Below are 25,638 nucleotides of genomic sequence, written 5' to 3'. Positions count from 1 at the left end.
AGGACTCCATGCCCCATTCCGTTGCATATGTAGATCTACACAAGCACTATGCACAGGAAGCATCCACTGGAAATGACAAAACAGGACAACCAATCTCAAAGAAGTGTAATGCATTTTTTTAAAATTAATGACCACATTTTGGCCCAAACAGGCCTTCCTTAAAGGCTTTTATGTTTGCTTGTGAATAGCTAGAAAACACCCAACTAAAAATCACTGTGTGGCAAACTTGCAAGACATAGATCCAGCCAAGTGATGTAGTAGAGGATTACTGAGTGTAGTGAGCATCTTTTTCAAGAGGGCAGACACTGGGCAAGCTTATCAAACACTTTTTTTGCTGGCAGTTTTCTTAATAATTCACAGCACTATCATTTTTAATATAAAAAAAACTCTATCAGTTCAGTTCATATAAATCACAGCCTTTCCATTCCTAGCTGGAAAATCTAGCATTTTTAAACCACACAAGCAATGGCATAAGTAAACAAACTACTGAAAAGATTCAGTTACTGGGTCAGTCATATGCCACTTTCTAAAGATTCATTAGCAGAGCACATGGCATGGATGCTATTGCAAATTGTTAAGAGAATTATATGTTGAAAAAGCAGCAGCACTCACTGCAGAATGTGTAAGTGACAGTCAATCAATCAGGTTTATTAGTGGTTTGACAATCTGTCTTTTCTCACACAAATAATAAAAACCAATAATAAAATTAACAATAAAACAATGGCAATACATCATAAAACAGCAAGAAGCCAATAATAAATGAATAATAGCCATGACTGGAGCTTCTGCAGTCACCTGTAACTAACAACTAAGATAGAAAGCAAAAGGTTTAAAGAGATCTCTAAGCACTTAAATCCTTTGCAAGGAGAATAAGATTTCAACATTACATTGCATGCAGAATCAAAGCACAATATCATAATTCAATATAGCTCTACGAGCATATCACTGTGAAATGTACAGGTTATCAGAACAAAAAAGCAGAGACAGAGAGAGATCATACTTCTGGTGTTCACCTTATTTATGCATTTCTTTGAGCATTTGAATAACTGTGCTGGAAAAGAGAATGCCAGCTGGCACCCTCAGATAAGGTGAAATGGCTACTGATTTCAATATTATTAAAGAGAATGCTCGTGAGTCTTTTGCTGTCAACAAGGTTTCCAGCTTTTGAAATTCTAAAACAAAACAAAATCAAAATCAATGAGATATATGAGCAAAATCAGTACACATAAGATTAAGCGTGTATTTGGCCGTGTAAAGTCTGAATTTGTCATATTAAATTGACCTTTGAAAACATGGACACTCTGAGGAGAACTAGAATTGGCTTTGAGTCTCGTTCAGTAGCAAATCTGGGTTTGTGTATAACCATACCCTGTCAAATCAGTGAGATGTATAGATGTACCCTGAATCTTTTTTTGAGAACATTATCAACTTAGAAGGTTGAATGCACAGTTTTCTAACCACTTTAGCTTGAAGCTAAAGTCCTCCAGTATACTAAATCAAAGAGCTGTTTCAAATCGGGAAGACAAAATTCCCTTCCTGGACCACATCCACTGCACTTTGATAGATGACACTTCTAAAAAAAATGTTTTTTATCGAAAATGTAATAAAAACATAACAAGACAACAAACCAAGCAAGTGGAGCAGCATTCATGTACCCAAGACAAACCACAAGAAGTGAGCAAAGGCTTTTGCCACCAAAGTTCCTTTTTGCAATAACCAATGCACTGATGAGCAAGTAGCAGCCATGGGGGTTGACCATTTTCAGCAGAGGTCCCATGCCAAATTTGAGAACACATTGCAAATCTGAAACCAATTACTTCCCCCCCCTCCAACAGAGAAGTGGCTAAGACAAATATATTAGCTATGAAGGGCCTGGTGTTGCATAGGAGACAGACAACGTGGGTAGGAAAGGCAAGGTCAAATAAATAGTATGGATTCATAAATTAGAGGGAAGTGGTTAAAGCGTGGAGTTTCAAGCGGCTATGTACATGCAGGATGAGGAACCTGAGGCACTGAGATATTGTTGGACTGCAACTGCCATAATCCCTGACAATCAGACATGTTGGCTGAGGCCCATTAGAGATGAAATCCAACAATGTGGGGAGAGCCAAAGGTTCCTCATCCCTGATGTACATCAGTGTACATACAAATTAGGAGGGCAGTATTTTCTTGTTTCTCTAAAGGGGTGAAAATACAGTGGTACCTCGGGTTACAGATGCTACAGATTACAGGCGCTTCAGGTTACAAACTCCGCTAACCAGGAAGTGGTCGCTCCAGGTTAAGAACTTTGCCCCAGGATAAGAACGGAAATTGCGTGCCAGCTGCGTAGCGGTAGTAGGAGGCCCCATTAGTGAAAGCATGCCTCAGGTTAAGAACCATTTCAGGTTAAGAATGGACCTCTGGAACAAATTAAGTTCTTAAAACCAAGGTACCACTGTATAGGCACACAATAATGAGTTTTAAATCATACAAGAAGGAAACATATCCACTAGGGATTTGATAAAGCCACTTCCGCACCTGCTGCAGAGGTGGGGTTGTGGGCTTCCCGACTGAACCATTGCGCAGGGGGCTGCTAGCTCAGCCCCTGCGCGATGGAAGGTTCCCGCCTGCATCACACCCGGACCGACCAATCAGGTTGGTCGGGGGCGGAGTTTTGAGTTTAAAGCCCCCTGCAGGCGGGAACTCTGCCTCTTTGGTACAGTAGAGGGCCTTTTCAAATTCTTATTTTATATCACAAGAAATATTCTCTTGTTTATTTATTGAGCAGGAAACAGCTTTGTTCCTCAAAGAGGTGCATCAATTTCACACATACTCAGAGCTGTGCCAGCCATGGCACAGGCTGAAGCACCTACTTCAGGTGGTGGAAGTGCAAGAGGCAGTGCTCTGCCTGTCCACTCCACTGCTTCCGCTGCCAAGGGAAACCAAGTGTGTGGCAGCACTGCCCAGGACACTCATTCCCCAGCACCTCCAAGCTGGGCTGTAAAATACCCTCTTTTAAAATCCCAGAGATAGAATGCTAAGTTAGGTGGGTCAGTGAATTAGTATAAGCTTCCTAACTCACAGTACTTTGATGCTGAGAAAAATGAAATTCTTTCCCTAAGTAGAGAGACATTTGTGACTAATGGAAAATGCGCATCACAACACTTGCAAGAACAAACACACAATATCCTGATTTATGGATCCATAAGTAAGATGGAAACATGCATGGTCTTCTCATACAATTGCATGTGTGGGTATAAATGTGATTTCCCCTGCCTTACATTGTTAAAGGAAACACATTGCGTGCAAAGAAACTGTCCTCCGCACTCTTGATCGCTAGCTTAACCTAGCGATCAAAAGACTCAACAGAGATCATTCACAGATTGGTTTCAATGTGGTCACATTGTAATATGTAAGGATGCCTTTGACAACCTTGGTTACTGTGATGTGTTTTATAAATTTGCTCTTTGATAAATCGCTCCCACACTACATCCTTGTGAGGAGATTGGGTGACACTGTGCCCCTTATGCCGTGGCCATTTCCTCTCGGAAAGTACAAAGGCCATATATTCCACTAGCAGACAAAGAAGGGGTCTATTTAAAGAGCTCCCACAAGGTCAGGATAATTCTAAAAAGCTTTTTTTAAAAAAATTCCATAAAAGATCTAGTATGTGGGCAAGACAAGAGATGTATTGTGTTTGATTTATGAAAATTATGCCTTTGAAAGCAATATAAAGGCTTATAAGATATAAAAACTATTGTCTGTAGTGGCTTAATTAACCAGTTATGTGTTATTAAGTCTGCTTAATTCAGACCTCACATTCATCACAGCTCCATTAGATATCTATGAATGGAATGTGGGGGTCAAATTCTGCCCCTGGTAGCTACTTTCAACTCCCACTGGCTTTTGCATGAACTGTACACATACATATAGCTGAATTCAGATATTGAATCTTAGCAACCAGCACCAATCCTTTTTTCATGCTCAAATTGAACATCTAGAATGTCAGCAATCTGAACTAGCAGCAGCTATAATCATGACTTCTCACAGGTATAGTTGTTTAGAGAGCCAGGTACAAAGGGAACTTGGGTCCTTTAAATGAGCTGTAAAAGAAATAACTCCAAGTTGAATAAATCAAAGATTTTAATGCAAAACATGGAAAAAATATTGACTATTTGAGAGGTTAGTGAAACTGGTTGCCAAGAAAATCAAATAAACAGGAGGGTCTCTGGATATCATATGGATGGGTGACAACATCTCAGATTGGTTTGTCCCTGCCACTCCTGCTGCAATCGCAGTTTAGAGAAGGTATGGGGAACTTTGCTGCCCCCAAGATGTTGCTGAACTATAATCCTTTGTTATCGGCCATCCTTGCTAGGGCAAATGGCAGTTGTAGTTCAGTAACATCTGGAGAGTCAAATATTCCCCAACCCCAGCCTAGAGGATACAATCCATCCCATGAAGACGGCAGTCACTGAGAAGGCCCAGTGAATGATCCCACGAGTAGCATTTTACGAACAGGCACACTGCTTCATGATAACTGTGTAGTTTATATGGTGCAGCTGCACTATAAATAAGGAGCATGAGTGGAAAAGATGAAGGCTGCAGCTGTCACAGTTTTGGTCCTTTCTGCTGCCACACAGAGTGACTTCTTTCAGAAAAAGAAGATCTTATTCACACCAGGAAGACATCAGCATCCAAAAAGGCCAACATACCTGGTTTCACTCACAGCTAAATGTGCTTATGCTGCAGCCCCCTGGATGCATGCTTGTTTGGCTGTATGCCCATTGAGCATTATAAGACTGACTTACAGGCTCAAATTCAAGATTTATTACTGTTTGTAGTCAATGGCTATTACAATAGAAACATAAAGCACATATGTATAAAACAACAAAGAAAAAAATCAGGCCAATAAAACAAAGATAAACCCAGAGGATGCAAATGGACAGAATTTACTTGTACAATTATTAACCATAACATAGTGTGTGGGTGGGTGTGGGTGTTTGTGATATATGATATATATGATGAATGTTACTCACAGGAAAACATGCAATGGTGCATGTTTTATATGTGTAACAATCCTCTCTGCTCGTGCTGCATATCTACTGAAGTAGCAACGTCAAATCGAGCTTCAAGGCAATGGGGATTATTCCACTGAAACCAATTGATTAAATGTGCTCCAAGTAATGTGCAAGGTTTCGTTGTGTTGTTTCTCCTTGGATGGGTGATACTAAAGAAGCCAAGGGTGTCAATTGATAGGTTGTCTTGAAAGTGACAAGACAGGGAGTGTGCTGCTTGTTCAACATGAGTATCTTCCTATAGACCTGTGGAAGTCCTCATCCTTTGAGGATTAAGCTGCAAGTATCAGAAGAAATATATGTGTGAGAATCAATGCTAAATCTTAGATACATAGACAATGATGTGATTTGACAACTGCAGTTCAGACAGACTTAGACTTATGCCAAATATAATTCAAATTTCTTGTGGTGGTTCTTTTAAAAAAAACTATTCCACTATAACAGTCACATGGTGAACTTAACTAAAGATGCCAATTGTCATTTAAATCTCCAGAAGTAGCTCAGACATCAGCTAAGGCTCACAGAATAGTGCTATGTATGCTTTATCCTCAGTGAACTGTATTACAGTGGACACTCGGGTTGCGAACGTGATCCGTGCAGGAGGCACGTTCGCAACTCGCACCTGCACGTCTGTGCACACGCGGTCACGATTCGGCGTTTCTGCACATGCGCAAAGCATTATCTACCATTTTTGTGCATGCGCGCGCGCGCTGAAACCCGGAAGTAACCCTTTCTGGTACTTCCAGGTTTGGCGCAGAGCGCAACCCGAAAAGACGCAACCTGAAGCGGCTGTAACCCGAGGTATGACTGTACAACTATGTTGTGCTGAGATTTAATGCCCTTTGCCACTGTCATTTTATTAATTTTATATGGCATTATTCATCTTCCACAAAACATCTTAATGCTGTGTGGGCCTGCAAGTTCACTGAACATAATGGATTTCTTGTCAGCTGGTCTTCACTAACATTTTTTTTTTTCTTAGTAGAAATCAGTTGCTTATGTCATTGGATTCTTAATTATTATTATTTTTCCTATCGCATTATACAACACACATACACCTTTGCATTAATCCAGAGTCTATCACACTTTGACTCCACTTTTGAGTGATGATGGTACTGTATTCTGTTGTGGACTCCACATGCATCTCAAATTTATTAGACTTGATCTTCAGAAAGGCTCTGGTTTGCTAACACTGTCTTCAAGTGCCCTCTACTGTAGCAACGAAGTAGAACATCAGACTGCTCCCTATTTTACACACTTGGAAATTTGCTCACTTCCTTGGGATGTGGGAATTCATTCTTACCATGTTAACTACCAACCTGACCTTTCACTCAGACTTCAAAAGAAACCAAAACTGCATTTCAGGAGGCGGAGAGGTCAAAGGGATGTATATCAATTTTTTCCTTCTATTACATTTCATTTCATGTGTTTCTGCCCTTTCTGGCACTTGCAATTGAAGTGCTGGAAATATGTGATTAACAGTCTGTTCCAGTTCCAATGTGCAGGCCCAAGAGGATTAACTTTGGTTCCAATGAAATGAACTTACTGATGGTCTCCCCGTACTGTGTGCTCTCGAGCAGAAGGCTACGGTTCTAGTTTAAGCAAACATTGGAATCAAATTATAGCTCAAAATCGACACCCTTTATGGACCAACACATTTTGATATGGCACCCAACTTATAAGAAAAAAAATGATTGCACAACATATACAATCATCTTTCTACCAAGATCTGGAAGGGCGTATTGGAGTGATACATATTCCAAAGCATTTATCATCTTTGATTGATTCTACAGAAACTTAGAAAGAGCTGCGTTTGTTCTGAATTCAGGTGGTCATGTGTCCAATTTTACAGTGGCTGGTCTTCTCACTTAAAGGCTGTCAAAGGCTAGCCCGCTATTTAATGCAGTAATCGAAGGACTGCTCAGCCCAAGCCCAGTTTAAAGGACCCTAAAACAGAATAGCAGGGGCTTTGATATTACACATTAAGAATAAGAGAAGACTGAGCAAGCACACAGATCGCCTGGTTACCCACTATGGTAAGATGCATTGCATTCCTATTTAGCTATAGTAAATTACAGGTAGGTAGCCGTGTTGGTCTGCCGTAGTCGAAACAAAATAAAAAAAATTCCTTCCAGTAGCACCTTAGAGACGAACTAAGTTTGTCATTGGTATAAGCTTTCATATAAGCATCATGTGTATCTGAAGAAGTGTGCATGCATACCAATGACAAACTTAGTTGGTCTTTAAGGTGCTACTGGAAGGAATTTTTTTATTTTGTTTTAGCTATAGTAAATATTTCTAAATTTGAATTATATAGATACATTGATTTTTACATTGCAGCAGCCTTTGGCTATAAGCAATAAACTTGACTGACTGACTGAAGTTCTGCCCCTTCTCCCCCCACCCCAAAAAATACGACAACACTTTGCATTTGCACGTATGTATTTAACTTAACATGATTAACACCAGACCTGCAAATCTGGCAATAGTAATAAACCATAAATTGTTTATTCAATTGTGTTTGTGTTGTGGAGCCTCAGAAAGGACATTTTACTCTACTGAGCGCATCACATTAAGAGCTACACTGCCATGAGACTTTGCAAATTATAGTATATAGTTGGTAGATGTCCACAAAAAATCATAGCAAGTTTCACTATAGCTCTCTTGGCCTTTACTACAAGAGAGCTCTGTGTCTGCTTTCCGCAATGCCAGCCACTAAGAGGTGGCAAAAAGACCTCTGAAAATACAGCTCTTCTTGCCACATGCATCTTCCCAGGAACAACAGGACAGAGCTTTTGCTTTAAAGCGTAATATGCCAGGTTTTCCTCCTCCAGTAATGACAGCTCAGCAACATCTTGGAGAAGCCAAACATTCCTGTTTAAGTCCTCTGTTTCCCTCTATAATAATACGTATCATTTATATAGTGCTTTAGATTCCTCAAAGCACTTGACTTGCATTATCTTAGTAAAGCCAAACAAGAATTCTAAAAGGATTGTATTATTAACTCTGTAGACTATATTGCAGTCTGTAAGGCTAAGGCAGATAGGAGTGGCTTAGAAAAGACTCTTGGATGAGTTCGTGGGTCAGGAGAGATGAGAGCCACATATCAGCCTGCTCATTCTCTGAACTAGATTATATTAGCTTTTACTTTGTACATTCTGTACTTAGATTTTCACGAGGGCTTTAAACAACTTGCAAACTGATGTGGAAGTGTGGAGAATTGAAATTAAGATTATACAAAATGAAAAACTGATAGAAATTGATGTATTTGCCTGTCACATTTACCTACCATGTAAATTATCACAAACCTTGTGTTTCCAGCATCTCCTCGTTCTTGGCCCAGGTTTATTAATGGTAGCAGCAGGAAGTTGGGAAACGGCCATTTTGAATTGTTTGCCATTCTCTGTTGCAATACATTTCGCACCAGCATGGCTGTAGGAGTTGTCGGAAGGAGGCGTACAAGGCACCATCCAACCGTCTTGGGGTCTGGATATGTGTAATCTTTTCTTCTCTCGAAGATATCCTGCAAGGTAGTGGAGGTTTAGGATCAGAGTTTTCCTTCTCCTAGATGGGCTACCTTCACAGGTTAAGGAGCCCCATCTGCCCCTCACCTCTCTCTACAGCACATGCAGGAATCACCTTCTTGAAATGTTGGGCCCATTTTGGGTTGGACCCACTCTTGGTCTCGTCCACTCAATCTGCTGGAGCCTGTCTTTGCATGCATGGGAAGTCCCTAACTCACCAAGGGTTTGAGACTCATCAGCTAACCTCATGTGGCTTAGCTGGCCAGTCGAAGCTGTTTCCTGGGGTGCAGCCGCTGTTGCATGCTGACAGCTTATAGGAGCCACAGGTGACAACTGAGTGCAGGGTGGGAACCAAAGGTGGACAAACTACCCCAGAAGGAGCACGTGTCCCCTGCCAGAGGGACTATTTGTCCCCTAACACCCCATAGCTGAAACGCAAACTTACATAATCATGTAGCAGGAACAGTTGCTGAATCCAATGGGAAAGTGTGAATTTCTGAAACCAGCCTTTTTCAACTTGGTGCTCCCCAGGTACACTGGACCACAGTTTCCATCATCCCTGACCATTGGCCATGCTGGCTAGGAGCTAATGAAAGTTGTCATGAAACGCATCTGGAGGGTGCCAGGTTGAGGAAGTCTGTCTTAAATTAAAACAATAAGATGAAGAACCACTTGAGTTGTAGATGTGGATCTCCCTTATACATGAACATAGCAGAAGGCTATTGTGCCTACAGTTGAATGAAATTCCATTTTTAATTTCCTGTTGTCACACAGCTGTATTATTTTCTAATCTTGCTATTTCATTTGAGTGTCCCCTTGCCTTCCCCAGAATAGTTTTAAGAGAAAGCTAAGGTAACAGGTAGCCTTCACTCACTGCTTCTAAGTCCATGATGGACTGAGACATGAAGGTGGTACTCTAAACCTTCAGCATAATCATTCAGAGGCTGAAACACAGTCTGGGTGATGCATTTACCTATTACAACATTCAAGCTCTGCTGCCCTTCACTGGTCCTTAAACACTCCATTTTCCATGACTGATCAAAAGGTTAAAAGCTGAGATGGATGTTGTACCTTACAATATTTATTAAAGTCACAGAGCTGTACCTTATTACTACTGTTGTGTAGCCTACTCTGCACAGGGTGACTCCACAAATGGCTGTGTGTTCCTTTCTCATTTAAAGCATGTTTGGAAGCCACTCAAGGCTTGCACAGATCCTGAATTTAAAGGCAAAACCTCCAGTGTGTTACCTCAGAGTGGTGGTGACTCATTATAATCAATATTCATTTTATTTGGGCCACCACTGTAAACTCTAGTATTGCCTTATGTCCTAGTTTTCCTAAAGCCCATTTATTTTATTCAAGGGATATTAAAGATCCACCAGACCTTGATGTTTATAAAACTTCTCCAACTTGCAAACAGCATAGCCAGGACTTAATTTGAAACTAGGCAGGTTCATTAGCACTGTTGTGGCTTCCAGACCCAACTACCAGACACATCAGATTAGACCCCCTGGTTAAACTGAGCCCAAATCAGGTGTCCATACACTTCTGTGATGCCAGGCTTCTATTAAAACACGTGTACGCTCCTCAGTCTTTTTGGACACTTTGTGTGAATATGCAATCATATGGTGACACTTAATGGAGTGAGCTGGTTTGAATCCATGGAAGCATCTCATACTTGTGCAAGTTTCATGCATGTAGGTCAACATTTGTGTATTGAGACATTTTATTTTTTTACTGATGCATGTTTCTGTAACTAGGAATGTGGAATTGCTTCCTCCCACCAAAGAAGGAAAGAGAAGGAGAGAAACTACAATGTAGGCCTTCACACACTATGTGGCTGTGGACCTGCAGCATAAGAAACAGCCCCCAAATCCTGGTTACATCATTGCCCCTTTTCTGCAGCTGAGTGTCATTTTTAGGGAAGCTTTGTACATTTTTGGACACCCTTTTGACCAATAAGATGTCTTGAATCTCAACAACCAAATTCAGTAACTAATTCCCTACTCCCTTAACTCTAGTAGTCTCCAGGAATGTGATGCTTCTGCTGTACCCAAGTTGAAAAAAGTATCCCCATCGTACATGGCAGTGTAGAATCCACAGCCATTTCATCCTTCCCTTAAATAAAAGAGAAGCATACGGCTTGCCAGAATAGTGCTTCACATCACAGTAAGTAGTTTGTGTTCATAAATAATTTCATGCAAGGTTCAGTCGGAGAGGCTCTTCAGTGTGTTGTTTTTGTAGTCCTAACACAATGCCGCGTATGCTCAGCGCACCCTTTTCATTCTGTGGGTTTCCAACCATTTTTGATTGCTTAGACTGTGTGATGTCGTACAGTAAACGAGAGGTGACTTCTTATCTACATGGAAAAGCCACCCGGCAAATCAGAAAGATGAATAATTTATATGGCAGCAGTAGAGAAAACAACATTTCACACTCTTTCCCTCCGTGTAAAATGTCACATGAATTCTAAATGGACCAAACCATTTGTACGCATTTGTGATTGCAGGATTGACTGCCAGAAAAGGGTAGGCAGTGGGGGAATGGGGAGAAGAAAGGAGAAAGATCAGTTATTTAGTCATTCTAAATTATACTCAAAGAAATCAGTGTTGATATGACGTGCTTCCTGCCACTGATTAAACAGAGAAACAAGTGCAGAGTTACGAAAACCGATGTATTCATATAAGCATCGCATCCAGCTATAACTATCCACTCAAGGGTGGAGAGTTTTCGAGAAGGTTGAGGATATAAGCAAGGCAAGCGCCAAGTGGGAGAACTCCCCTAGAAAACTCCCCTCGCTGACATTAGTGAGTCCACTGCTAGCAGTGGTTGGACGCAATGTGAGCTGTGATGGGTGGCTGTGGCAATGGTGGACTTTGCCCTCTCAAATTTCAATGGTAACCTGTGCAATGCTAAAATCTGCCACCACCCGCCTCTCACACACCGTTCTACAGCACCCAGTGCAGCCAAACCAGTTGTGCTACTCTAAAACTGCCTCTGGTTGTAGGAGGCCAACATTGCATCACTCCAGAGAATGGCAAACAATTCAAAATGACCGTTTCCCAACTTCCTACTGCTACCATTAATAAACCTGGGCCAAGAACGAGGAGGGAAGATGAACCCAGAGCAGGCATCAGAGCTGGTGGGATATGCCGAGGCACTAAAGTTCCAGCAAGCTGCTGGGTAACCTTGGGCTAGTCATACTTCTCTGAAGTCTCTCAGCCCCACTCACCTCACAGAGTGTTTGTTGTGGGGGAGGAAGGGAAAGGAGAATGTTAGCCACTTTGAGACTCCTTAGGGTAGTGATAAAGCAGGATATCAAATCCAAACTCCTCCTCCTCCTCCTCCTCTTCTTCTTCTTCTTCTTCTGATCTCTCGGTGCCTAGAGTCCCTTCATCTAGTGGCAAGCAGCAGAAGAGTCGTCGCTCCAAACCAGATGTCCCCCAGGTCCCTCGATGTTGGGTTCAATCTGGCCAATGGGGCCCAGTCCAAACGGATCTCGGGACCTATATAGACCCATGCACATGACCCAGAGCTTCCTTTTTCAGTGCGTGCATTCGGAACACCTGCCCACCTCTCCCTACTTTTAGGGCTTTGTTGCGCTTAACTTTGCCATGCCGTCAGGGCACGGCAGGAATTTTCCCCACTTGGCTGATTGGCTGGTGCCATTTGGTGTTGCCTGCCACGTAGCAAATCGTCACAACTTGTAAGGTTGCAGATAGGCACTGGTTCAGGTGATAGGGATGGGAGAACGCTCTCACCATCCCTATGTGAAGGGTATTCCGTTAAAGGAATCCAGGGACTCAAATGGTTTGGTCAACCCCTGAGAGGGGGGGGGTGCCCGTGCCTGAGTTCAGGGGGACATCTGGGTGGTAGACATAGCCTGCTCCTGGCTTTCTGCCTATCCAGGTGTGCACCCTTGGCTGACGTATGCTGGTGCCCTGGGTCAGCGCTACCTGCATGGCAGGGAGCTAGTCAAACCAGAGCCTATGCAACCACTCACTTTCTGTAATCAATAAAGTTGTGGCCTAAATTCTGCCAAAAAACAAACCAAAATTTGATTCACCTGTGAATTTATTTAGGGGGGATATCTCTGGACCCACAAGTACAGTGGTACCTCTGGATGCGAACAGGATCCGTTCTGGAGCCTCGTTCACATCCAGAGCAGTACGCAACCCGCGTCAGCGCTTCTGCGCAAGTGCGGGTTGCGATTCGACGCTTCTGCACATGCGCAAACCACCGAACCCGGAAGTGACCCATTCTGTTACTTCCGGGTTTGGCGTGTACATAACCCGTGTTGTACGCAACCTGCAGCATTCGTGTCCAGAGGTATGACTGTATCTTCATGATCAAAAGGTTTTTAATGCTTAGTCAAACTAATTGCTCAACTTGACATTATAATCTTATTTCTATTATTCACACACAAAAAGAGTACACTTGAATTGCTTTAGAAGTCCACTTGGCTCTTAGAGCATTAAATTCATCCCCATCATTTAATGAGAGTTTTGTAACTTATCCTTATCAAATACCACAAACTTCTCTTTTCTTAAAGATGGATTTTTATCCTGCATCTTGAGCTATTTTATATGATGAAACAAGTGTCAAATGATTTGACAGAAATCTTGCTGTATTCTGTTTAATCTTCTTCCAATGTGACCTGTTACTTGTAGTATCCAATCCATGTATTAATATTTTAAGACAGGCTGGATGTTAGAACCAAGTATGCAGCAAAGTTCATGCAGGTGGTGTTCCCCCCTCCCTCCTTCCCTTTTCATGGTCTGTCATTTAACAATCCCATTTGAATAGTGTTCAGCACATTTATATTTAATCAATCTGATACTGCATGCTTGTATGTGAGTTATCTACAAGTGGTTTTGGCTAAGAGCTCAAGATTAGCTTTGTGAATACCTCCTGCTGAATTCAGCCCATTACCTTTAGTTAAAGGACGTTTTAGACGAGCTAATGGCACAGTAGAAGAAATACAGGTTGCTCAACATCAGTAGCTGACGTTCCTTTGATTTCTGGTTTTCACAGACTGTTCTGCAGCTTAAATGGAACCTATATATTCAGAATAATCATGTTGCACTTGAGACTGTTAGACGTGTACCACTTCAGACTCTCGATAACTGTCTTGTCTAATAAATGTCCCATATTTAGAAAAATTGCACTCCAGGCGAAATGGTCTGTCCTACCTCTTGGCTGTGACCAGCAAGGCCATTAGGCTGTGACCAGCAATGCCATCATTAGGCAGAGTGACGTGACCTCTCTTGATCACTGATGCTAGGGGAAAACATTGGAAGCCACCTAACTGTTCCTCCTGAGCCAGATGGGAGGGAGAGAGAGAGAGAGAGAGAGAGAGAGAGAGAGAGAGAGAGAGAGAGAGAGAGAGAGAGAGAGAGAGAGAGAGATGGCCTAGCCTGCATGCCCTGCTACCCTCAAGTGTACTAGAGATGTTCTTCTCCTTGCATGTGTTGAAAGTAAGATTAAACAGTCTCTCCACACGATTGGGTGAGGATACATCTTGTCTTTCACTTCAGGCAGCAAAATGTCTTGCACTGGTCCGGATTCCTAGAAGAGTGTCCTGGATTCTGGCCAAATATTGTCTGTTAACAAATTCATAAAATGCAGCATTCCAAACTTACTCATGCATTGAAGCAAAAATTATATTGTTCTAATAGCACCCTCTGTTGCATCTCCAAGAATATATTGTTTGGATGTTGTATATTTTATGCCAACACTAGAAGGGGGAGCAGGTAGAAAACAGGGTAAGGAAGAGAGGTAGAGAAACAAAAAGAACTATGCCATATCCTCAAATGGTGTTCCTGTTCAATTCAGAATCATTGAGGGAAACCTGGGCTTTGTGGCATAAAAAGTTTGAAAAGACCCTTGCCTCCCCTCTGCAAATATCTGTACCAATAGGCTAAATCATTGTAAGGTCCTAGATCCAGAAAACTAGAAACAGGCAGCGGACAAAATGGGGCTAACCCCTTCTCGCACAAGGACTCTAGCTACTAATCGCAATTTATCTGAACCTGGGTCTTCTACAGCTTATTGGTCCATGTGATCACATAACATCCACTTCCTACAAGCACAGGGTTAAAAACAGTGAGTCATCATCAGCACCGAAAGATGGTCACCACCAGTGACATTCAGGTGTCATGTTTTGTGGGAAAGACAACCTGCATAATCTTCGTTTGCTTTTGCATCCCTGATTGACTAGAATCACTCATGTGAGCAGTTCAAGAAGCATCACCCTCACTCTACTACCAGTGACATCAGAAGTAGCCAAATCTGATTGACTATTACCTTATCATATCATTACAGGATCCCTTATTGTCTGGGATCACACTATGAAGGAGAAGGGAACCCTAACTAAAGAGAGGAAGTTGTCTATAGCAGGGACAGATTGGGCAAACAATGGTAGTGAAGTGAATGCTTTTAGCACTAAGAGATTTTTAGTAATATAAAGTACTGTTTCACCCTGAGACCAAAATGCAATGCTTTTTGAGAATTAGACTTTTATCAATAATATGAAGGGTGCTTTAAAGCTATGGTTAAAGCTATGGTTAAAGCTATGGTTTTCCCAGTAGTGATGTATGGAAGTGAGAGCTGGACCATAAAGAAGGCCGAAGAATTGATGCTTTTGAATTATGGTGCTGGAGGAGACTCTTGAGAGTCCCATGGACTGCAAGAAGATCAAACCTATCCATTCTTAAGGAAATCAGCCCTGAGTGCTCCCTGGAAGGACAGATCATGAAGCTGAGGCTCCAGTACTTTGGCCACTTCATGAGAAGAGAAGAATCCTTGGAAAAGACCCTGATGTTGGGAAAGATTGAGGGCACTAGGAGAAGGGGACGACAGAGGACAAGATGGTTGGACAGTGTTCTCGAAGCTACGAACATGAGTTTGACCAAACTGCGGGAGGCAGTGCAAGACAGGAGTGCCTGGCGTGCTATGGTCCATGGAGTCACGAAGAGTCGGACACGACTAAACGACTAAACAACAACAACAACAACATGAAGGGTGCATTTTTTTCATATCAGATGACTACCAAGAGACAAATAGAGGAGAAAGAAAATGATTGCTGGTGCTTTTACAAAGTTCGGGCTGCAATCCTATAACCACTTACTTGTGAGTAAGTCAGTGTAAGGTCAGTGGAACATACCTTTGAATAGACATATATAGGATGGCACTGAAACTCGTGTGCCATATTTTTATGCTTGAAGAAAGCAGATGCTTTATTAAGAATTGCTATCTAAATAAAATAGATCCATAATAATTTTTGTTTAAAATAAGAAGCCTCACAAAACAAGCCTTGCAAAATCTTGTAAAAATTATTTTACAAGCAGTAGAGATCGCAAAGCAAACTGCATATTACAAAATGGGAAACTGTTTTTTGCTCTCAGAATTGAAAGTAAACAACAAAAGGCTTGCTTTCCAATAAATAATACTTGGCACTCTTAACCTGTTTATGCCCTCTTCTGCCCAATACCTCTGGGACTTGTAGTCAGCCACAGTTTATCCCACAAAGCTATTATTCCTTTAGAAAAAATTGCTTGGAAATGAAACATGGCCTTTTTTCCAATCAAAAACTCTTTGGAAAGGAAAGGGCATCCTTTTGAAAGGGTCTGCATTTCTAAGCCAGCCCATTTTCTGCAGCAAAAAGTATGGGAGCAGCATAGTTTGTAAAAATGTCACATCCTTGAGGTATACACTGCTTTAAAACATAAATTCATGAAAAATGTCCATGTAACAATGATTGAAGCATCTCCCTGTATGTAATGAGCAGAGTTGCACTACAGTTAATTATTCTGGTTTAAAGCAGATGATATGTTGCCCTAGATAAGTAAAAAAGAGATTTTCTTTTATTTTTACTTTGCTAAAAGCTCTACAAGTTCCTGTGCCAAGACTAAGTTTGATTATACTCAACAAGGAATATTTTTAAGAAGAATGTTTTGGTGACAAAGAAAAAGACACAAACTAGAAATACTTGATGGGGGTGTATGGGGGAAAAAATCTAATTTTACAACCCAACTCCTTCTGAAAAAAACACCCTTTTTTAAAAAAAATATATAGCAAAACAAACACTTCTTAAAAGCCTTTAATCAAATTAAACTTCTGCCCCCTTCCCATTTTAATTAGACAACGCGGGGGAGCTCTCAAGTCTTAAAATGTACGAAGCACAAGATGCAAGGTATCTAAATGCTATAAATAAAATGCCTTCTCCTTATTCTGCATAGAAGATTGGCACACTCTGAAATGTTAAATATCTTTGGATGTTTGGACTGCATACCTGTAACACCAATCTGACATTGTAGGACATGTTTTAGCACAGTGGGGGTTTCAAGAATAGATGGTCTGCTGTCTTGCAAAACATGGGAAGCACTCAGCCTATGACAACATTTGTTCTTTATCTGTTCTAGGATCACTGGTGAAAAAACAATAAAACATTGGTTCTCTGTGTTGCCTACCCCATCTGATGAGCTATCAGAACTGAAACCTGGGGTGGATCTACACACAGGGGGAAAGCGCTATAAATAAGTCAGAAATTAAATTGTTATAACAAAAGAGAAAAAACCGCTATGGAAAATCACTTAGATTTTTTTTTTTTTTTGCTCTCTAGAGCTATCTGGTGTTGCATGTTAATAACACATTCAAAATGCTGATTGATTTTTTTTTTGCTAATGTAGCTGAGTCCCAGAGACAACTTCCAGGCAGTGAAGTAGTCTCAAGCACTGGACTAGACTGTGTCCCAGGGTTCTGTTCCAGTCCTACCTGGATTGAACTTGGGACCTTCTGAGTGCAAAGCAGATGCTCTACCACTGAGCTATAGCTCTTCCCTATAATAATATGATCCACCTCTGCTCCATAATTTGTCTTCCTAGATGGGTGGAGCTGGTTGAACTACTCTGTCTAGCATTATCTCTCCAGATAGGCTGAGGCTGCAGAAGATCCTGTTGCCTAGACTAATGTAGCAGCAAAGATTGAGTGTTTTTAGTAGGAAACAAATTAGTATCATTATTAGTTGGAAAATCAGCAGCAATACTGGGTATCACATTGAGTTTAAAGATCACTTCCCCAAAAGGAAATTTTATTTCAAATATATATATATACTGCAGTGGAATTGAGGTTGCTTAATTTGAAGTCCTGCAGAATAAACCCACTTGAATCAAAATGGAATGTATCTGTCTGAATGCACTAGGAATAAAATTCAATTTGTCACTAGATTGAACATTTGATATGAAAGAACAGTTACCTGAATCACCAGGAGAAGAGAGCCATGAGGCAGGCCAAGCGATGCTTTTGGAATGCTTCTGCAAGGAATAGCCTTTTGTTAGTATCAGTGTTTAAGCTGCTGTGCTGAATCCTTAACCTCTTTTCTTTCAATAATAAATTTCTACACCAAACTCTGGAGGTTCCCAATGCAAAAGGTGCAACTTCACCCTTTGCTGAAAAGTGGAAAACGAACATCAGAGCAGATGACATTCCACAGCTTGGGGTTGCAACAGAGAAGACCCTCCAACTTCACCCTGAATGAATGAATTTACTTTATTCAGTCACAGACCAGCATAAGCAAAATATTTAAATAAATAGCATAACAATATGAATCTAAGCAAATAATTATTACGGTAAATAAATGGGACCAAAAACCAACCGTAGATTAAAACATATACAGTACATAAAATACTTGATTAAGCATAAATAATGGGTGAATAAAAACTAATAAGAGGGATTAAAAAAGACTCATTAAAACAACTATATGGGATGGGGCTTAAATGATACAGATCTAACAATATGGGTCTTCATTTTAGGACTGATTCCTTCGACGAATATCTATCATGGCAGCGCAGAATCTGGCGACGGAATATGTAACTTCTGTGCTTTTGTCTTGTAGTAATAGGGAGATGTTATGTTGTTCTGAACGACCTGGGAATTTATATAAAATGGGCTGGATAAACCTGGCTCGAAGGTCTATATAATACTTGACATGAACAAATCGAGCTGCTCCGACTCCCTCCTCCTCCTCCGCGATCGGCAGGGGCGAGGGGGAGCCAGGATCAGCCCGAAATCGGGCTGCTCCGATCCCCTCCTCCCCCTCCGCGATCGGCAGGGGCAAGGGGGAGCCAGGATCAGCCCGAAATCGTGCTGCTCCGATCCCCTCCTCCCCCTCTGCAATCGCCGGGGCAGGTGGAGGGAAAGCCCCAGAGCCGTGCAAAGCGGTCGCCTGGCTTCCCCTCCGCCCGCTCCACAGCCAGCCAGGGAGAAGGGAGACGGCACCGGGCAGGCAGCGGGGCAGGCTGGCCAGTGGCCCTGCTTCTAGGGGGGGCAATTGCCCCCTACTGCCCCCCCCTGCCTACGCCCATAGCCATGAAGAAGGGCATGTTCTGTTGTTTTCTGCTGCCCAGAGCCACATGGGCATTTCCTCTCCTCGTATGGTATCTTCCTATTCAGCCTTCTTGAATTGCTGAAGGGAGAGCCTGACAGGGGGCCAAGGTAAAAGCCCTTCGCTGGTTTGGTATTTCGAGATTAGCTATGTATGGCATTTGGGCAGTCAAGTATCTTCTAGTTTCACTAATTAGGAATTTGGGGGACCTGGCTAGGTCTACGTGTCGTTCTGTATCCACTACTCGCTGTTTAATGTTGTTTTTTGCTTCTTCATAGCCCATGGCAAGTAAGATCTGTGGATTAAAACCTAAAGTTGTTATTATATTTTCCACTGCTCCTTTCCATGTTGTTTGGAAATCGTCTTTAATGGTCAAGGAAGCAAGGCCTTTTGGAAGGAAGGCTAGTCTTAGCCAGTAATTAAGAGTGGCAAGCCACACTCTGGCCTCGGTTCTTATGAATCCAGTTTCAAGGCATATGGTGGCATTAGAGACATATTTAGGTACTTGTAAAGCAGATCTTAAGAATTTGCATTGCACCAATTCTAATGGAGCGCAGTTGGCAAAGGGGCCTAATTGGGCACCATATATCAGTTGTGCAATCGATTTGGCCTCAAATAACTTGAGGGCTGCTGGTATGTAATGTCCACCTTTGGACCTAAGGTACCTAAGGATAGCATTAGCACTTCTCTGAGTATTCCCTGCAATGTAGTCACACTGGCTCCCGGTGGAGTACTGAGTCAGGTTTAAGGTGCTGGTTTTGACCTTTAAAGCCTTATGCGGCCTAGGACCCTCATACCTACGGGCAGGGCAGTCTTGAGCAGGTTGGGCGCCCTGGCGCTGAGGGGCTGAGATCGCTCTGGCGCCCCCGCCCTCACAGGGCGCAGCATGGCTTCCGCACGGCTTTGCCGTGCAGCGCCCCGCCTACCGGCCCAGCGCCCTAGCACCCCACGCCACCGGGACTCTACCTAGAGCCGGCCCTGCCTACGGGACCGCCTCTCCTGGTATGCCCTGAGAGGACCTTAAGGTCCTTAAATAACAACACTTTGGAGGTCCCAAGCCTCAAGGAGGTTAGATTGGTTCCAACTAGGGCCAGGGCCTTTTCAGCACTGGCCCCACATGGTGGAATGCTCTGTCACAAGAGACTAGGGCCCTGCGGGATTTGAAATCTTTCCACAGGGCCTGCAAGATGGAGCTGTTCCGACTGGCCTTTGGCTTAGACTCACTCTGACCTCTTATATGGGATTTGGTATATAGATTTTCCCTTGGCTTTTTTGCTGGCCCATGTATAGGACCAGCATGGATAGCTAACTCGGGTGAATATCTGATGTTTCCTCCCTTTATGGTCTTGATTTATGGGCTGCTACTAAAATGAGGCTGCATTTTAAGCTGTATTTTAAGGCGTATTTTAATTAACTGTTTGTTTGTTGGTTGGTTTGTTGTTATTGTTTTTCTATTACGTTTTATTGTAATTCATATTTGGTGTTAGCCGCCCTGAGCCCAGCACTGGCCGGGGAGGGTGGGGTATAAATAAAAAATTATTATTATTATTATTATTATTATTATTATTATTATTATTATTTGCACCAGTTGCAGCTTCCCTGTAGAGCACATTGCAATGATCAACTCTGGATATCACCAGGGCACACATCACTGTGGCCAAGTTTTCTCTGTTCATGTAGTGCTGTAGCTAGCTTTCATCAAAATCATGATGATAAAATAAGTCCAAAGTTTTGTCAAAATGCAACTTTGGGCAAAAACATCTAAGCAGTCGCCCCACCAAGTTCAATATCCAACTGGGCACTTAGTCATGGTAGTTCAGCAACTCACAGTAAAGATGCTGTAGGTGGCATCTCATACACCATCTTACTCCTCTAATGAGCCCCAGGGATCAAGCACCAGCATCAGGTATTTGGGAAGATCTTCCACGGGAGAGCTCACCAGGTCTTCTTAGTCATTACAAGGATAGAGGTGGAGACTAAACTAAAGACGGTAGAAAAGGCACCTAGAATGTCACTTCAGGCCCCAAAGATCAAGCAGCCACTGCTAACAAGGAATTCCAGGATTATACTTTGAGCAGATGCTGTGGGTTGTCTGGCCTAGGAAGTTTGGTACTTATTGGTAGACTCTCTGGCTCTTGGCCACTCCTGGTGAATTAAAAAGGCAGATATGAAATTATGGAAGTTCTATCCATAGTGTTGCTTCATTCTTCCAAGGAATCCGAGGTATCAGGGAGCATACCTGAAGCTTTGTACTGTGGACAGTCTGCCATTGGAGACTGGGGGACTCCCCCTGCCCTTCACAAAAAGATTCCTTAAGTTCCATTAACAAAGTTCCCAATGGTTTAAAAGTCTGCATCAAGAAAGCTGGGCTGCACTGAACATTAAATGGTGTCTTGCCCCACTACTCTAACCCTATCCAGCCACTCTGATGCGAAGTCACTTTCACTGGACTATTTTGCCTTGGTGGCACCAGTTGATGGAAAACAGACAAATGGAAATAGACAATCTCAATGATTTTTGGAAAGAAATTAATTGGTCCATTATCCATTGGAAATTCTGTCCTTGAAATTTGCAGCAGAACTTTCAGCTAGCCCTTTCCTCTAACAACCTATGATCAAGTCCATCCTTTTCAGTGTTCACTTTTATGTGCTCCATTGTTCCTTAACCAATGAAAATCCCCTAAAATTACATTATACAGAGTATCATATCAGACAAAGGCAGTCTGCCAACAAGGAGATATTCAGAGTGATAGTAATCGAGATAAATACCCCCACTTCTTTGGCCAAAGTATTTTAGGTTGATTTAGCTGAGAATCAATAGACTCAAAAGGAGGAGGGGGGAGGAGCAATGAAAGAGTAAATGAAAAGGAAATCTGGACTCTAGTATAGAAAATGTGGCTATTAATCAAATCTGGACAGAATAATTCAGTCGTTATTGTGGATGGCCCATGGATAAGTGGCAAACTCTCTATACGTACTTAGCTAAAGCTAAGCTGCAAAGTCAAAAGAATCTATTGATTTAAAAACAAAGGGATGCTGAGTTCGTTGCATGGTAAAATTGAAAGCGAGTTCTTGAAAAGTGACTCAGTGCAGCAGAGGTTCCTAGTTATTCTCTCCACAGTAGGCTGTTAACATGTATAAAGATTACTGTGTTTGCTGTACAAGTACTTCTTGTGTATTCACCCAGCTGATAAAAATAAGATGAGAGATATGCAGTTTAATGTTTAGCATATTTACCTCTTCCTAGATGTTATTAGATAGCCATTGTTTTCAACAAACTCCATAGTAACTGAACTGCACTTTCCCCATCCAGTGTTTAAAAAGCCCCGCTGGCTACCCAATAACATTGTGTTAGATTCTGCACTTCAGTCAATGAACTTTAACAGAAACCAATGCATTTTAACAGAATTTTTGTTTATCTCAAGAAGCACATTTTAATAAAATCAATACCATCTTGCTGAAAGCCACAATGAATCTACTGGAAAGCATACATTGGTACTAAAACTAATATGCAGTTTTATAATGTCTGTATGTTTTAGAAAAAGCTTCATGGCACTACATTTTAACTGAAACCAATACAATTGTGTTGGGCTGATAACAAAGAAGCCGCGTATTGGTTCTTAGTGAAGCCAATGCAATCTCTAAGGGGACAGTGGACATGATTTTCACTGCTCAACAGCTTCAAGAAAAATGCAGGGGAAATACCAACCCCTGTATATGGCGCTTATTGACCTGACTAATGCCTTCGACACTGTAAAGCATAATGCCCTGTGGACTGTCCTTCTGAAAATTGGCTGCCCATGATAATATGACAGCAACAATCACAGATGACAATGGCTCTCAAGGTGAACCATTCACAGTGGGATCAGGTGTTAAACAGGGTTGTGTTATCGCCCCAACTCTATTCATTATTTTCATTGCCATGATCCTACACTTTATTGAAGGGAAACTCCCCACTGGAGTAGAAATCATATATTGAAAATATGGAAAGCTCTTTAATCTGAGTAGGTTGAAAGCAAAGAGTAAGGATACTGTAACTTTCGCCATAGAGCTTCAATATGGTGATGTAGTGTGTGCACACTCAGAGGATGATCTCCAAACCATCCTAAATATCTTTGCAGAAGCTTACGTAATGCTTGGCCTATCGCTCAACATCCAAAAAACCAAAGTGCTGTACCACAAGCACAAACAAACCTTCTGCAACACCACAAATCCAACTCAATGGCGTAACATTGGAAAGTATCAATCACTTCTCCTACCTGGGCAGTTATCTTTCCACAAGGGCCAACATTGATGCCGAAATCCAGCATCGCCTGAGCTCTGTGAGTGCAGCTTTCTCCCAGTTGAGGTTCATAGTGTTTGAGGACCAGGACCAGGACAGTTGCAGGGAAACCAAAATGCTTGTTTTCAAAGCTATTGTACTACCAACCTTACTACAGTCATACCTCGGTTTAAGTATGCCTCGGTTTGAGTATTTTCAGTTTAAGTACTCCGCGGACCCGTCTGGAACTCGAATCCACTTTCCATTACTTTCAATGGGAAAGTTTGCTTCAGGTTAAGTACGGACTTCCAGAACCAATTACACTCATACCTCAGGTTAAGTACGCTTCAGTTTAAGTACTCCATGGACCGTCTGGAATGGATTAATCCACTTTCCATTACTTTCAATGGGAAAGTTCACATCAGGTTAAGTACAGACTTCCGGAACCAATTGTATTTGTAAACCGAGGTACCACTGTATATGTTTGTGAAATATGAACCACTTATAAACGCCATCTCCAACTCCTCAAAAGATTCCATCAACAGTGTCTCCGGAAAAAAATATACATTACTTGGGAAGACAGGCGAACTAATGCCGGCATACTGGAAGAAGCAAAAATTACCAGTGTCAAAGCGATGATTCTGCAACATCAACTTTGTTGGACTGGTCATGTTGTTTAGATGCCTGATTACCATCTTCCAAAGCAACTGCTCTATTCTGAACTTAAAAATGGAAAGTGTAATGCTGGTGAACAAAAGAGGTTTAAAGATTCTCTCAAGGCAAATCTAAAAAAAAAAAAATGTAGAATAAATACCAACAACTGGGAAACACTGACCTGCGAGCTCTCCAACTGGAGAACAGCCTTTAACAAAGGTGCCATGGACTTTGAAGTCAGGACGAAAGGGAGAAATGTGCTAAGAGGAACTGTCGCCCAGAAACCTATGTCCCCACTGTGGAAGGACATGTGGATCTAGAATTGGCCTCCACAGTCATTTACAGACTCACTGTTAAGACTATGTTCATGGAAAACAATCTTACTTGACTACGAGTGATACCAAAGAAGAAGAAAGCTGCAAGGGTATTCCTGAGTATGCACTGTCAGACTTCACCAGTGCTGAATTTTGACTAGAACTGACATCTATTTTCAACATTATCAGGAATTCAATGGTACAGCAAACTGCATTTTTTAGCATACACATCAAAATGTAGCAGATCATAAAAGGTGTGAGCCATCTGTTAGATCATAACATATTATATGTTGCCACCACATAAAGGCACGTTATCAATCAGCAACTGCACGAATGAAGGTTTATTTTTACTTCATAGGCAATTATTATTACATATTTTGTGAAACTGTCTTAAAACAAGTTGGACTGATTTACAAGTACAGCCCCATAGCAATGACTTACAGAACCATTTCAGCTCCCATCAAATTCATGTTCATCGCTAGAATCTGAGGGAGGGGGGAGACACAGGGGACTACACTATGAACCTCTTCATATTACGTGTCTGTAAGGTTGGCCACACTTTGAAACTAATGGAGTCAACTGGCCTTGAGAAATCTCTTTGGTAAAGACTAATATTGACAGCAATTCCATTGATATACCACTGGAACTCAAAATACCAATTTTGCATTAAGCATTAATACAAGTAGTCCCAATTGTCTTCTCCCATTCCCTCATCTGTGCAGGTCTCCAAAGAACATGAGATGAATGAAGTGAAAGAGTGGGGATCTAGAGTTATGTCAGTGTTCCAACATGTGGCATGGCATACTAATTGTGGCCATAATGGCTTCATTTTTTCCTCATATGGAAAGCTCTTTAATCTGAGTAGGCTGAAAGCAAAGAGTAAGGATACTGTTACTTTTGTCTCTTAGCTTCTACCTTGTCTGTTTATTTATGCTTTGCTGGGAAGGAATGACAACTTAGGACACGGATACAGTACTGACCAGACTTGCTTCTGTACTCTGTTCAAACGGAAGAGTATTCTAACCTCAGGGTATAACTTTTGGGCATGCTGAAGTCATATGTGTGAACATCCAAATGCAATTTGGGCAATATAGTGCAACTGAAAATGCTGTAGATCCTTTGTAATATTCCACCCAAGTCCAAACACATCCATCCAGAGTCACCCCCATTGTAAGAAAATAGTCTTGATATATCCACCCCTTTCTTGCCGCTAGGTTTTGTTTTCTAACTGTAAAACTACTTTTGGACTCAAAAACCAAGCACGCATTCTGACGGCAGTCCTTCAGGCAAACTGCCTGCCCAGTACAATTTGGAAAGTCCCTACCACATTTTTCTCATTTTTCTGTATGTCCTGCTTCTGCTCAATAGCAGCTTTTCTGTGGCATCAGAAAATCTGTCCTCTCTGCTTTTTGGATTCACCTACCTCTAAGGATCTCTCTTCCTCT

The sequence above is a fragment of the Zootoca vivipara genome, chromosome 8 (assembly GCF_963506605.1).
Source record: "Zootoca vivipara chromosome 8, rZooViv1.1, whole genome shotgun sequence".
Classification (NCBI taxonomy): domain Eukaryota; kingdom Metazoa; phylum Chordata; class Lepidosauria; order Squamata; family Lacertidae; genus Zootoca; species Zootoca vivipara.
The sequence above is the reverse complement of the archived record's forward strand: the minus strand, read 5'-3'. Positions refer to the sequence as shown.